We start from the raw sequence: 12,110 nt of genomic DNA, 5'->3' as shown, positions 1-12,110 counted from the left end.
AGAAGAATGTTATCTATTTAATTGAGTCTGAGAATAAGCCTGAAAGGTGAGGGTCCTTAAAATGATTTTCTTCATACCACTCAAAAACAGTAAGCTGGGTATGGTGGTACACATCTGTAATCCCAGCAGCTTGGGAGTCTGGGACAGGAGGTTCGCAAGTTAAAAGCCAGCCTTAGCAACAGCAAAGTACTAAGCAACTCAGTGAGACCCTGTCTCCAAATAAAACACAAAATAGGGCTGAGGATGTAGCTCAGTGGCCAAGAGCCCTGAGTTCAATCCCTGGTACCAAAATAAATAAATAAATAAATAAATAAATAAATAAATAAATAAATAAAATTTTAGGAGGGCTGGGGTTGTGGCTCAGTGGTAAAGCACTTGCCCAGCACAAGTGAGGCACTGGGTTCGATCTTTAGCACCACATAAAAATTAATAAGTAAAGGTATTGTGTCCATCTACAAATAAAAAATATTTTTTAAAAAATAAATTTTAGGATGGAATGAAATGGACATCATAACCCTAAGTACATGTATGAAGACACGAATGGTGTGAATATACTTTGTATACAACCAGAGATATGAAAAATTGTGCTCTACATGTGTAATATGAATTGTAATGCATTCTGCTGCCATATATAAGAAATTAGAATAAAAAAAATAAAATTAAATAAATAAATTTTAGGAAAATGTGCTTGGTAAAATAAATTTAAATGAAACTTAATAGAATATATAGAATAAGCTGATTTTATCCTAACTGGTAATTATATTTGGATAATTAATGGAAGATTACCACCTCCCCTAAAAATAAGATTCCAATACTAGAATTCAAATGCTGTGTAGTTTCTTTTTTTCTCATCCACCATTCTTTCTAAATATGAAACTGCAACCCCTCCCAGGTAAATCCACATTCTTAGATAGTTATATATATTACAGGCTTATGAACTTAAATCATATAGAACATGAAGTACATTAATTACGCTTATTCAGTATTTACTGTTCAAGTCTCACGTCACTCTGCTTGCTAATGGATGGGGCAGGCTTCAGACTCAACTCTAATCCATCCTCTATATAGAAGATATCTTAATGAAATGTAAGCTTGATTATGTTCCTTCCCTGTGTATAAAGTTTAACCGACTCCTTACTAAATGGATGACACAGTCCAAACTCCTTCAAATAGAATAGCTCCTTGTAATCTGGTCCCAGCCTAAATTTCCTGCCATAAACTATTACCTGTATTCTTCATGCATTTTCTGAGCAAATATTTGTCTTTAAAAAAAAAAAAAAACCCTCTTTCCAGAGGGGTGGGGACTAGCTCAGCTGTAGAAGGATAGCCTAGCATGTGCAAGGCCTTGGGTTCAATCCCTGGTAGTTGGGGGCGGGGGGGGGGGGGGGAACGCAACAAAACAAATCTTTCCAGGGTTGAAGGTGTAGGTCAATAGTAGAATACCTGCTTATCATTGTGAGACCCAGCAATGCAAAAACTATGACTCTGCTTTTTCTACTAGCAGAATTGCTATATATCATGTAGAGCTAATATAGGTCTCTGAGTGAAGTTTCCTAAGTCTTCCCAAGCAGACTGAATCCTTTTCCTAATACATTCCCATGCCATTGTGTACATCTTTTATAATAACACTCAAAATTTTATCAAACTAATTTGTTGACATATTTACATCATGTATTATTGTATTTCCTATATTTCCTTACCAGTACCTGTCACTCATTAGGCATTGACTCTGTTATGTAAATCTTCAAAAGAATGATCTCTTTGTGAATTAAATCTTTTTGTGTTACACATAAAAGATTCAGATGCAGGCTGAAACTGGTTCCCATGAAATGTTTTCTAATAACTATACTTCATAAGAGAAATTAAATTAATAAAAGAGCCGGGAATATCTACTATATGTCAGATATCTTGCTAGATGCTTTACAAGCATTATCTCATTTAAAGAACATTTAATCTGTTAAAGGATGAATTATTTCTTTTACAGATTAAGAAAGTATGGTTCTAAGATATTAAGATTACCATTTGCCTTGCATAACATAACCTGTCTGACCTCAAATAAAAACCCAAGATTTCCCTCAAAGTATAATAGGGACTTAGAAAGGCTGCCTTTGCCAAAAGCAGACTCTTTGCATAGGCCTGCAGATGCCCATAGGTAACTGAAAGCAGGATAAAGCTTGGCGTGCCTTTTTAAAAACAAAAACAAAAACAAAAACAAAACAAACATTTTTTAGTTGTCAATGAACCTTTTATTTATTTATATGTGATGCTGAGAATCAAACCCAGTCACATATGCTGGGTAAGCGCTCTACCACTGAGCCACAACCCCAGCCCTCTGCCTTCCTTTTGTCTGTCTCCTTTATTACCTGAAACTTTGGGTCAGGTCCCTATTCAACTCTGCACGTAAACTTGTTAATCATTTATGGAAAGTTCATCTAAATCTGGTAATACAAGGTTTATTAGCCCTAAATTTATCCAACCTATCTTGCCCTCCCTTTGAGACTGAGGCAAGATTTGCAGCATCCTGTTTCAGACCCCTGGAGTGACACTTAGAAGTCACTAGTCATTGCCCTACCCAGAGGAGTCACCCTAGGATGAAACTGCCTCCCTAACCAGAAGCAAATATCTCCCGGGAACTAAATTGCCCCTTTCCCCTTTCCAGGATTACAGATCTGAATAAGCATCCTGAGCAACAAACAGAAATCACCCCCTCAAGTGATAAAGAATTCTTCAAAACTACCTCATAGAACCAGAAATGAAAAAATGATTGACCATACCACAGTTTGACCAAGACTCAGCAGTTTCACCCTTCCCCAATTTTTCCTCTAAAACCAAAAGCTTATGTAAGCACTCCAAAGACAAGGCTGGGACATATGATCTCACTTTCCTTCCTAATACAACCATATTGACTAAGGTTCTTTTCCTGCTTTTTACTATAACCTTTTCTATTTGATTTTTGGGGTGAGTGACCAGACCTGATTTGCTGGAACCCCCACAGACAGGCCTCTGGTTTAGGACTATTAACAAAGCACAGGGTCTGTGCAGTAAAGCCTGTGGTTTAATCATGTCTAAGGATTGGCAGATAACTCACCACTATACATGAAAATGTCTGCCTCTCGACTCAAACTGCCTGAGTTCACAGTCTGACTCCACCATTTAATAACTATAGCACATTAAATAACAGTATGTACCTCACAGAGTAGCTATAAAGATTAAAGAATATAAATTAGATAAAGTGGTTATTATATACTATCATGCTTTACAAATATTCATTCAATACCTTTATAAGATCTACTCATGAATGCTACTAGTAATGTTTGAAATTGGTTTTTATAGCACATATGAATTTAGGAAAAAATTTCTTATCTAACTTTTACAGAAAAAAAAACAACTCAGAGTAGGTATAAAATCATAAATAGATACTTTCTTTGTGGAATGAAGTATTTCTTAGCATTTTATCTGAAGTGACCTAAAAGTTTCAGCTTAATTCTAACTTCTACTATGTTGCCTGACATACCATACCTTTTCAATCAAAATTTGTATAACTAAATATACAGCAATTTCTCTTAAACTGATTTTTTATTTCATTTGATAAGGTATCTCCAATATGGATGGTAAACAGAGTTCTGGGCAGATAATCTGCATAGAAAAGTTGAGTAACATTCTATCTTCTAAGTTATTCTCACATTTACACATCAAATACTCTCAAATTTAGTACCAAAACACATTTTTAAAAAAAATAACTAAAAATACATAATAAGCAAGGCACGGTGCTGCATCTGTACTTTCAGCTACTTGGGAGACTAAGGAAGGAGGAACACTTAAGGCATGAGTTTGAGACCAGCCTATGAAACATAGTGAGACCACCCATCTCTAAATAAATAAATAACCACAGCACTACACTCCTTCATTAATGAGAAGAATTAAGATGAAGACACTTACCATACACCTGCTTTTGTTAAGCTACCAATTCATATTGATCTGAACTTTAATAATAAATTCATTTCCAAGAATGTTATTAACTACCAGTTTGATGTTCAAGTTATTTCTATTATAGACAATTCTATAATTTCACACACACATACACAGACAAATGAAAAAAATCCCACAGTTGATTAAAATTAAAATAGAAACTCCTCTTAAAAAATTCAGAAAAAGCCATGCGCTAATGTACCTGCCTATATTCCAGCGGCTCTGGAGACTGAGGCAGGAGGACCTTGAGTTCAAAGCCAGTCTCAACAATTTAGGGAAGCCTTAAACAACTCAGTGAGACCCTATCTCTAAATAAAATACAAAATAGGTCTGGGGATGTAGTTCAGCAGTCAAATGCCCCTGAGTTCAATCCATGGTTAAAAAAAAAAAAATCAAGAAAGAGAAAAGAAACTCAAAAGTCATACTTCTTAGCTACTGAATGATAAGATTGGGCTTTCAACTGAGAGATTGTTTCTATTGATTCTACTTAGTAGGAACTTAGTATGTTGAATGAAGGATTGAATGAAGGATTCCTTCATTCAACATACTAAGTTCCTACTAAGTAAAAGACACCTTAGAGGATACAAATTACATTCATTTCAAATATAACTGAAGTAGCCTAAGGAGTGTATATAAGACCTGGGGCAAATTATCTGACCTGACCTTCAATATTCATTTTTTATAAATAAAAATGGGGTCTATAAAAACTGTCCTACCTCAACAATTTACTACTAGGGTCAAATGAGGTACTAAAATGTGAAACAAAAAGGCAATCTCTTATAAGAATATTTGATTAGTAATGAAACTCTGACATAAGGTTATACACAAAACAAGTTATCCTTATCTTCAGAATATAAAAGTTTGTTTCATTAAATATATCACTAGACATAACAAAACCTTACTAAGAGTATAAAATATCATGATACTGTGCTCAAGTACCAAAGTGCTAAAACACTTAAAAGGTACAATTACTTTCCTTAAAGAACTTATATTCTAGTAGGGATAATAAAATTCTCAAAGAGCCACAATACAGTATAAATTTAGCAAGCATTATAAGAGTTATAAAGCCCAGCACAAAGAAAAAAAGAATATTTCAGACACATGGTAGATTTCAGAAAGCTTCATAAGGAAGAGGTGGCATATAAGGCATTAAAGAACAGAATTTTTACAAAGACCTTCCTTGTAGGAAAAGAAGTTATATAAGCAAAGACCAAGGCAGGTAGGCATACAGTGTGTTCAGAAAATCCAATTCAATTAACTAACTGTAGTATAACTAAAAAAATAGATTAAATGGGATAAAGTATTTTTAAAAAATAATGAAAGGGTCATATTGAGTCTTGGAAAGACTTAAATTTTAAAGGACTTTGAACCTCCCTAAATAAACAATTTATAATGGAGATAGGGGTGTAGGTCAGTGGTACAGCATTTGCCTAACATGTATAAGACACTGGGTTCTATCCACAGCACCACAGTGGGGAAGAAAGAAAGAAAGAAAGAAACTTCATTCTGTAGCTAACATAGAGTCACTGAGTACTCTAAGAGAAGAATGACCAAAGAATGGCATAAGACCTTTGGATTTAAAAAGCAATTGAGGAGAGTTGGGGGTATAATTCAGTGGCAGAGCACTTGTTTAGCATGCACAAGACCTTGGGGTTCCATTCCCAGCACCACCAACAAACCAAAGGGCAATGATGGAAAAGTGACTGGAAGGGGAACAGGCTGAAATCAGCAAGTACAGTTTAGAACCTGTTGGTTTAGTGGAAATAAAAGAGCAAAGAGGAGCCCACTTAGCACAGCGATAGTTGGAATGAAACAGGGAAGAATTAGGGAGGAAAATCAGAATTAGAAATGTAAGTTTAGAAGTTATTATCCCCTTAAAGGAAACAGTGAATAAGCCTACCAAGTGAGAAACTGTATCAAATTTAATCTTTATCTACCAAAGCCCAATACTGATAAAGACTTAACTCTGGTTCCATTTTTGCATTTAATAGAATATCATAAAAGATTCAGGCTTCTATTATAAAATAGTGACATTGAAATGGTTTACTATAAAGCAAGGTCCATCACTACATTTATTATTCTTCAATTCATTTGAACTAGATCTTCCTGAATTGAGAGGTCTTTTTGTTGGTTAAATTACAATGTTACTGAAAATCCTGTTCTTCAATACTCAGCGCGCGCGCGCGCACACACACACACACACACACACACACACACACCCTTGTTCTGAGGGTAATTTTACACGGCCTCAGACACTCCTTGTCCACACAGTAACCTTACCAGTGGTAACCTTTCCATTTCTTGAAGACCCTGTGGCTTCTTGAGCGCAAAATCCTGGTCTACTGCATCCGTGCCTATCACAGGGTTACACACTGAGCGGGAGCTCAGGGGACATTCACTGAGGGAATGAGTGACCGCCAGCCTGGCCGACTAGTCACTTCTCTGCACACCTCAGGCTTACAGCACACAGGGCCGTTTTCATTCGCTTGACACACCCCTCTTCTAAGGATCTTTTTCCTCCTCCACCCAGTACATTCCACACGTCGACGGTCGGAATTGCAACGTGTCACTTCATCTGCTCCCACTCCTGCTTAACTAGTACTTCAGGTCCTCGACACCTTCCACTTCACCCAGACAGACCCCACAGCTTCTGAGTTGCCCAGCCGCCCCGCAGCCGCAGTCCTCCTGGGACCCGCCCCTCCCCAGGAAAGCTCAGGCCTCACCTCCCGCGCAGCTCTGTCAGCGGCACGCACTGGGACCTGCGGCTCAGCAACGCCGGGAGCCCTAGGCCGCCGAGCCCTAGGGGTCCGTCGCGACTGCTGACCCGCAGCGCCGCCAGCTCCCGCCGCCTTCGTCGGAGCCACCTCGGTGCAGCCTAGGCGTTTCCGGGTTCCCGCGGTCCCGTCCTCCAAATGCTCCGGCTTCCGCCTCGGCCCGGGCAAACGCCGTTCCCGACTCGGCTTTGGCGGCTCCAGCTCTGCACTGGTCAGCTTCGCGCCTAAGGAGATCGCGCCTGGGCTCCTCGGCTGGGAAACGCCGGTGCCGATTTCCCGTCACTTGACTGCTGGGAGCACTGGCTCTTTTTAGACACCTCCTGGGGGTTCGAGTCAAATGGGATGATTTCTCCCCGTAGACCTCTGCGGGACTGACCAGCTACAGAGAATGCCACAGTGACAATCTGCTAGAGGAAGGACAAAGTCCTTTAGGGCAAAGGACCTTGAGAGAGAGTGGCGAGAAGGATCTCGGAAGCTGCGAACCCGCTCCTAAAAATGTCGATGACATGAAAATATTATTAGCACCTGCGCCATTTATCAGCCAGTACTCTGGAAAAAAAACTTGTTCAGTTGGAAATGACCCCGGCTTCCACTCTGAGACCTTAAGGCTGAGAGGAGCCCAAAACGGTGCAACCAATGAACCTTAGTGCCATTAACCAGGAGATGGGGGGAAAGCGGGGAAGTGGGGAGTTTGGACTGGAAGAACTCAGTTATGAGGGATTTACCCCTTCTTGGCTGCAATGATCCCATACACATTACTTTGGGGTTGGGGTGGAGGGAATGCTATATCCAAGCCCATCTATTTATTTATTTATTTAACTATCTATTTATTATTCAGACAGTGTCTCACTAAGTTCCTCAGGCTGCCTCGAACTTGTGATCCCACTGCCTAATTTTCCGGAGTTCCACAGCAGCCTATTCTGGTGATGGACAGGCTGAAATTAATATTATGCCTTTCCAGTTAACACAATGCTGGTATAAATTAAGCTATGCCTCTTATATTGTAAATAATTTAAACTATGCTTATGGTTGGAAGGATAGCAGAAAAATAAAGTAACTGTAAGAGTAGAATGATTGACCTTAAATTTTTGTGTAATATGATCTTGAGAAAATTTCTAGATGGTGGAATATCCCTGTTTTGTTTTGTGTGTGTGTGTGTGTGTGTGTGTGTGTGCGCGCGCGCGCGCGCGCACGCTACTACATATTGGACCCAGAAATGCTCTACCGCTGAACTACATCCATTTTAATTTTTTATTTGGAGACAGGGTCTCACTAAATCACCCAAGCTTACCTCAAACTTACATTGCCTTGGCCTCAGTCTTCCCAGCCTTTGGGATTACAGACACATGCCACCATTCCCTGCTACAAATTTTTTAAAGTATGTGTGTGTGTATGTGTACTTCTTTCCTTCCTTCCTTCCTTCCTCCCTCCCTCCCTCCCTCCCTTCCTTCCTTCCTTCCTTCCTTCCTTCCTTATTTCTTTCTTTCTTTCTTCCTTTTTTTTTGCCATGCTTGGAATCCAATCTATGGCCTTCTGCGTGCTAGACAGGCACTCTGCCACTGAGCTATACCCCCAACCAATTTTTTTGAAACTATGATGTGCCTGGTATATAATAATAGCTAGGCACTATTCTATCTCTATCTCTGTATACATATATAGATATTCATTCAGAAAATAATAGGTACACAATAAATATGTGTAGATGTAGGGGGAAAGAAATATTAAAATATTTTAAATATAAACCTGCAAGAAAAAGATGCTTTATAATGTAAATACATTCTTTAGTATTGTTCCAGTTTGTTCAGAAAGCTTTAACATGATAAAAATGAGAAGTGGAAGCACTTGTAATCATGAAATAGTAACATATACTTTGCCACCTTGAATAGGCATGAAAGTGAAAATGATGAAAAATCTATACAGACAACACAAGACTGAGATCCTAATTAGAATAAGATATATGTCATGTTTATATAAATATGTCATAATAAACTCTATCATCATGTGTAACTACAAAGAATAAGTAAATAAACAAATCTGGTTCACACATTAAAAAGTTAAACCAAATTAAAAAGATACAAAATCTAAATAATATAACTCAAAAATTAATAGCATCTGAATAAAAGCTGAATCTCACATGCCCATAAAAAAATAAATTGACATTGTCCAAAAACAACCTGCAGCTTTAAAATTTAAATTTGAGTTTCTAACCATGAAATGAATTATTGTTTGAGCACTACATGTCTACGTAATTAATATATCTCAAAATTTTAAAAATTGACCTCAAGGGGCTGGGGTGTGGCTCAGTGGTAGAGCACTTGCCCAGCATGTGTGAGGCACTAGGTTCGATTCTTAGCACCGCATATAAATAAATAAATAAATAAATAAATAAATAAATAAATAAAAGGTCTGTCAACAACTAAGAATATATTTTTAAAAAATTGACTTCAAGTAAAGAAAATGAAATGGCTGATTTGGTTCTGAAACCAGTTAAATGATTTGTAACAAAGTAAAACATAAGCATGGCATGTTTTCCATCATCACCCATTTTCCTAACAAATAATGAAATGTAAGTGGGCAAATTTTTATTCACCAAAGTCTTATCTATGGTATCAAATATAGAATATCCTTTTAACTGGATTATTGAACACTGCCAGAGCCTATTATACATTTCTATTTCCCTATGGTTAATCTTTTGAAATCTAAGAGATGTTCAGGCCTGCTGTGCCTAGTAGGCTACATACACTAAATGCCTCAGTGCTCCCACTGAGCCTATTTTAGATAAAGCTAAGAAGAAGAAGAAAAAGCATTTAAATGCAAGTACCTGATAGCTCATTAGTGTTCCTTTTCAATTAACTTTTCTACTTTTTAAGAAGCAGAATGTAACTTAATACAAAAAAATCTGATCAAAACATATTCAAGAAAAAGCATATTATTTTAATAATGGATGAATAAATCAAGTGCAGTATAAAAAACATCTATACAGACAAAAGCAACAATGAAAATAGAATAGAAAGTAAAGATATGAGTCCTGTCTGGTATAGGAGGCATACCTATAGTCACAGCTCCTCGGGAGACTGAGGCAGGAGGATTACTTGAGCCCAGCAATTCTAAGTCAGGAAATCCTGGCAACAGAGCAAGACCCCATCTCAAAAAAAGAGGGATGAGGGGTGGTGGTAAAGCAGTTGCCTAGCATGAACAAGGACCTGTGTTCAATTACTAGCATCACACACATACAGACACACACACAATGAGTCCTAAAGTTGATGACCAAAAGCAAGCAATACTTTCATTAGCCTTCCCTAGGTTTACAATTTGTGTTCTAATAATGTGGAACTATTCTGTTTCCCTGTATACACCATTCATAATACCTATTCCTTTTCCTTTCCTCAAGCTTTTCACTAAATGTATTTTTCTGCTATCTCATAGTTTTTATATGGGTTCCACTCAACTGTTGATTCTCTGCTCCGGTATCATCATCCCAAACCTGAAGCATTTTCTTCTCTGTCTTGAGTTTAGTTAGTTTGTTTATTTATTATTATTATTATTATTTTTGTTTTTGTAATGGAGACTAAACCCAGGGGTGTTCTACCACTGAGTTACACCAAGTTTGAGGGTCTCACTAAGTTGCACAGGCTGGCCTTGAACTTGTGATTTTTCCTATCTCAGCCCCTTAAGTAGCTGGATTATAGAAATGTGCCACTGTATCCAGCTTGAAGCATTTTCTTGCCCCCTTCCTCCAAAGAGAAGTCCAAATCACTTCTCTTTGGTCCCATAGCAAGTTGGGGCATCCTGTGAATATCTAGATAATTTTACTTACTTCACTGTAACAGAATCACAATTCTTCTGTTTATAGTCCTCTTAAACAACACTTTACTTGTGGTCAGTACTATCCTAATAAGTTTTGGATATTATTCACATTCAGTGTCTAACACATAGAAACTCATTATGCTTATTTCCTGAACTGAATTGAACTGAACTGAACTGAACTAGTTAATAAGGATGTCAAAGATAAGCCAGGCACCAAAAAAGCTCACCAGGGCAAGAATGTTAAGGGAGCCTGAAATGCAAGTCTGAACATGCAATAGCTTAAGAAAGTATCCAAGGCCTGAAGCTATTTTGATAATAACACTTCTATTAACTCCCACAATAGCAGTATGAAGTAAGCAATAATACCTGTATTTTACAGAAGAAATTGAGGTTTATAAACATGAAGAAATTTACTTAACTACACATAAATACAGAACACAGAAGGATAAGCTAAGGTTCAAACCCTTGTCTAAAGTCCATATTTTTTTTTTTTTTTTTTTTTTTTTTTTTTTTGCATTGTCATGCTGAGGATCAATCCCAGGGCTTTGTACAAAGTAGGCAAGTGCTCTACCACTGACTGAGTTATACCTCAGCCCCTTAAAGTCCATTTTTAAAACACTGGGTTTAGCTGTCACAGGGAACAAACAAGAAATGAGTACAATATTCAGAAAAGTTGGCAGAAGCAAAAAAAAAAGTAACAATTACCATAAGAAATATAGGTGAGGGACAGTGTTGACCACTTAGGATATTGGACCAAAGAATAGCTTTGACTTATTTAGTACAAGTTTTTTTTTTTTGTTTTTGTTTTTGTTACTGAAGATTGAAGGGGGGTGGGTGGGTGGGGGGGGTGTGGGGGGGTGAGGGGTGTGGGGGGTGTGGGGGGGATTCAACCATTGAGCAACATCCCAGCCCTTTTAAAATATTTTATTTAGAGACAAAGTTTCCCTGAGTTAAGTGCCTTGCTAAATTGCTAAGGCTGGCTTTGAACTCCATCTCCTAGTGACTCAGCCTCCCCAGCCCCTGGGATTATAGGCATATGTCACTGCACAAGGCTGTTTGTTTTTTGATACTGGGGATTGCATACAGGGTACTTTACAACTGAGTTATATCTCCAGCCTTTTTATTTTGTTTTTTTGAGACAGGGTCTTGCTAAGTAGTTCACAGTCTTACTAAGTTAGTACTTTTCTAATACTTGATTAGCAAAGGTGTTGATCAGTGCCCTACCCAGTAGCTATATAAGATCCTAGACTAGTACATTTAACTGACAACCCCTGTCATGTCCCCTCTTCCTCCACTTCATAGGAATGGAGAAGAATCTGGATTTGCCAGCTGAGACCCTTGGAGCTAACACCTTAGGCATCCCTTGCTGTGATTAGCTGCAACAATAAAAACAGGCTTTCTCAACTGCAGTGGCCTGTAGTTTATGCAGGCCCCACCCACCTGCAGAATTAAGTTTCTTCTGAAACTCTGGTTTCAAAAGGAAGCAAAGGGCTGGGGATATAGCTCAGTTGGTAGAGTGTTTGCACAAGGGCCCTGGGTTCAATTTCCAGCACCACCTTA

General features: G+C 38.1%; 1 protein-coding gene across 1 annotated transcript in view; it reads right to left on the bottom strand.

Annotated features, from left to right (window-relative positions):
• Positions 1–6,832, bottom strand: part of Slc35a3 (solute carrier family 35 member A3) — a 42,196-nt gene extending 35,364 nt beyond the window's left edge. The window contains exon 1 of the mRNA XM_076861672.1: positions 6,693–6,832. The gene's annotated coding sequence lies outside the window, so the exon portion shown is untranslated. The remainder of the gene's footprint in view (positions 1–6,692) is intronic.
• Between the last annotated feature and the right edge of the window lie 5,278 nt (positions 6,833–12,110).

Source organism: Callospermophilus lateralis, chromosome 7, assembly GCF_048772815.1.
Source record: "Callospermophilus lateralis isolate mCalLat2 chromosome 7, mCalLat2.hap1, whole genome shotgun sequence".
In the NCBI taxonomy this organism is placed as follows: Eukaryota; Metazoa; Chordata; class Mammalia; order Rodentia; family Sciuridae; genus Callospermophilus; species Callospermophilus lateralis.
This window is presented reverse-complemented; position numbering and strand designations above follow the sequence as displayed.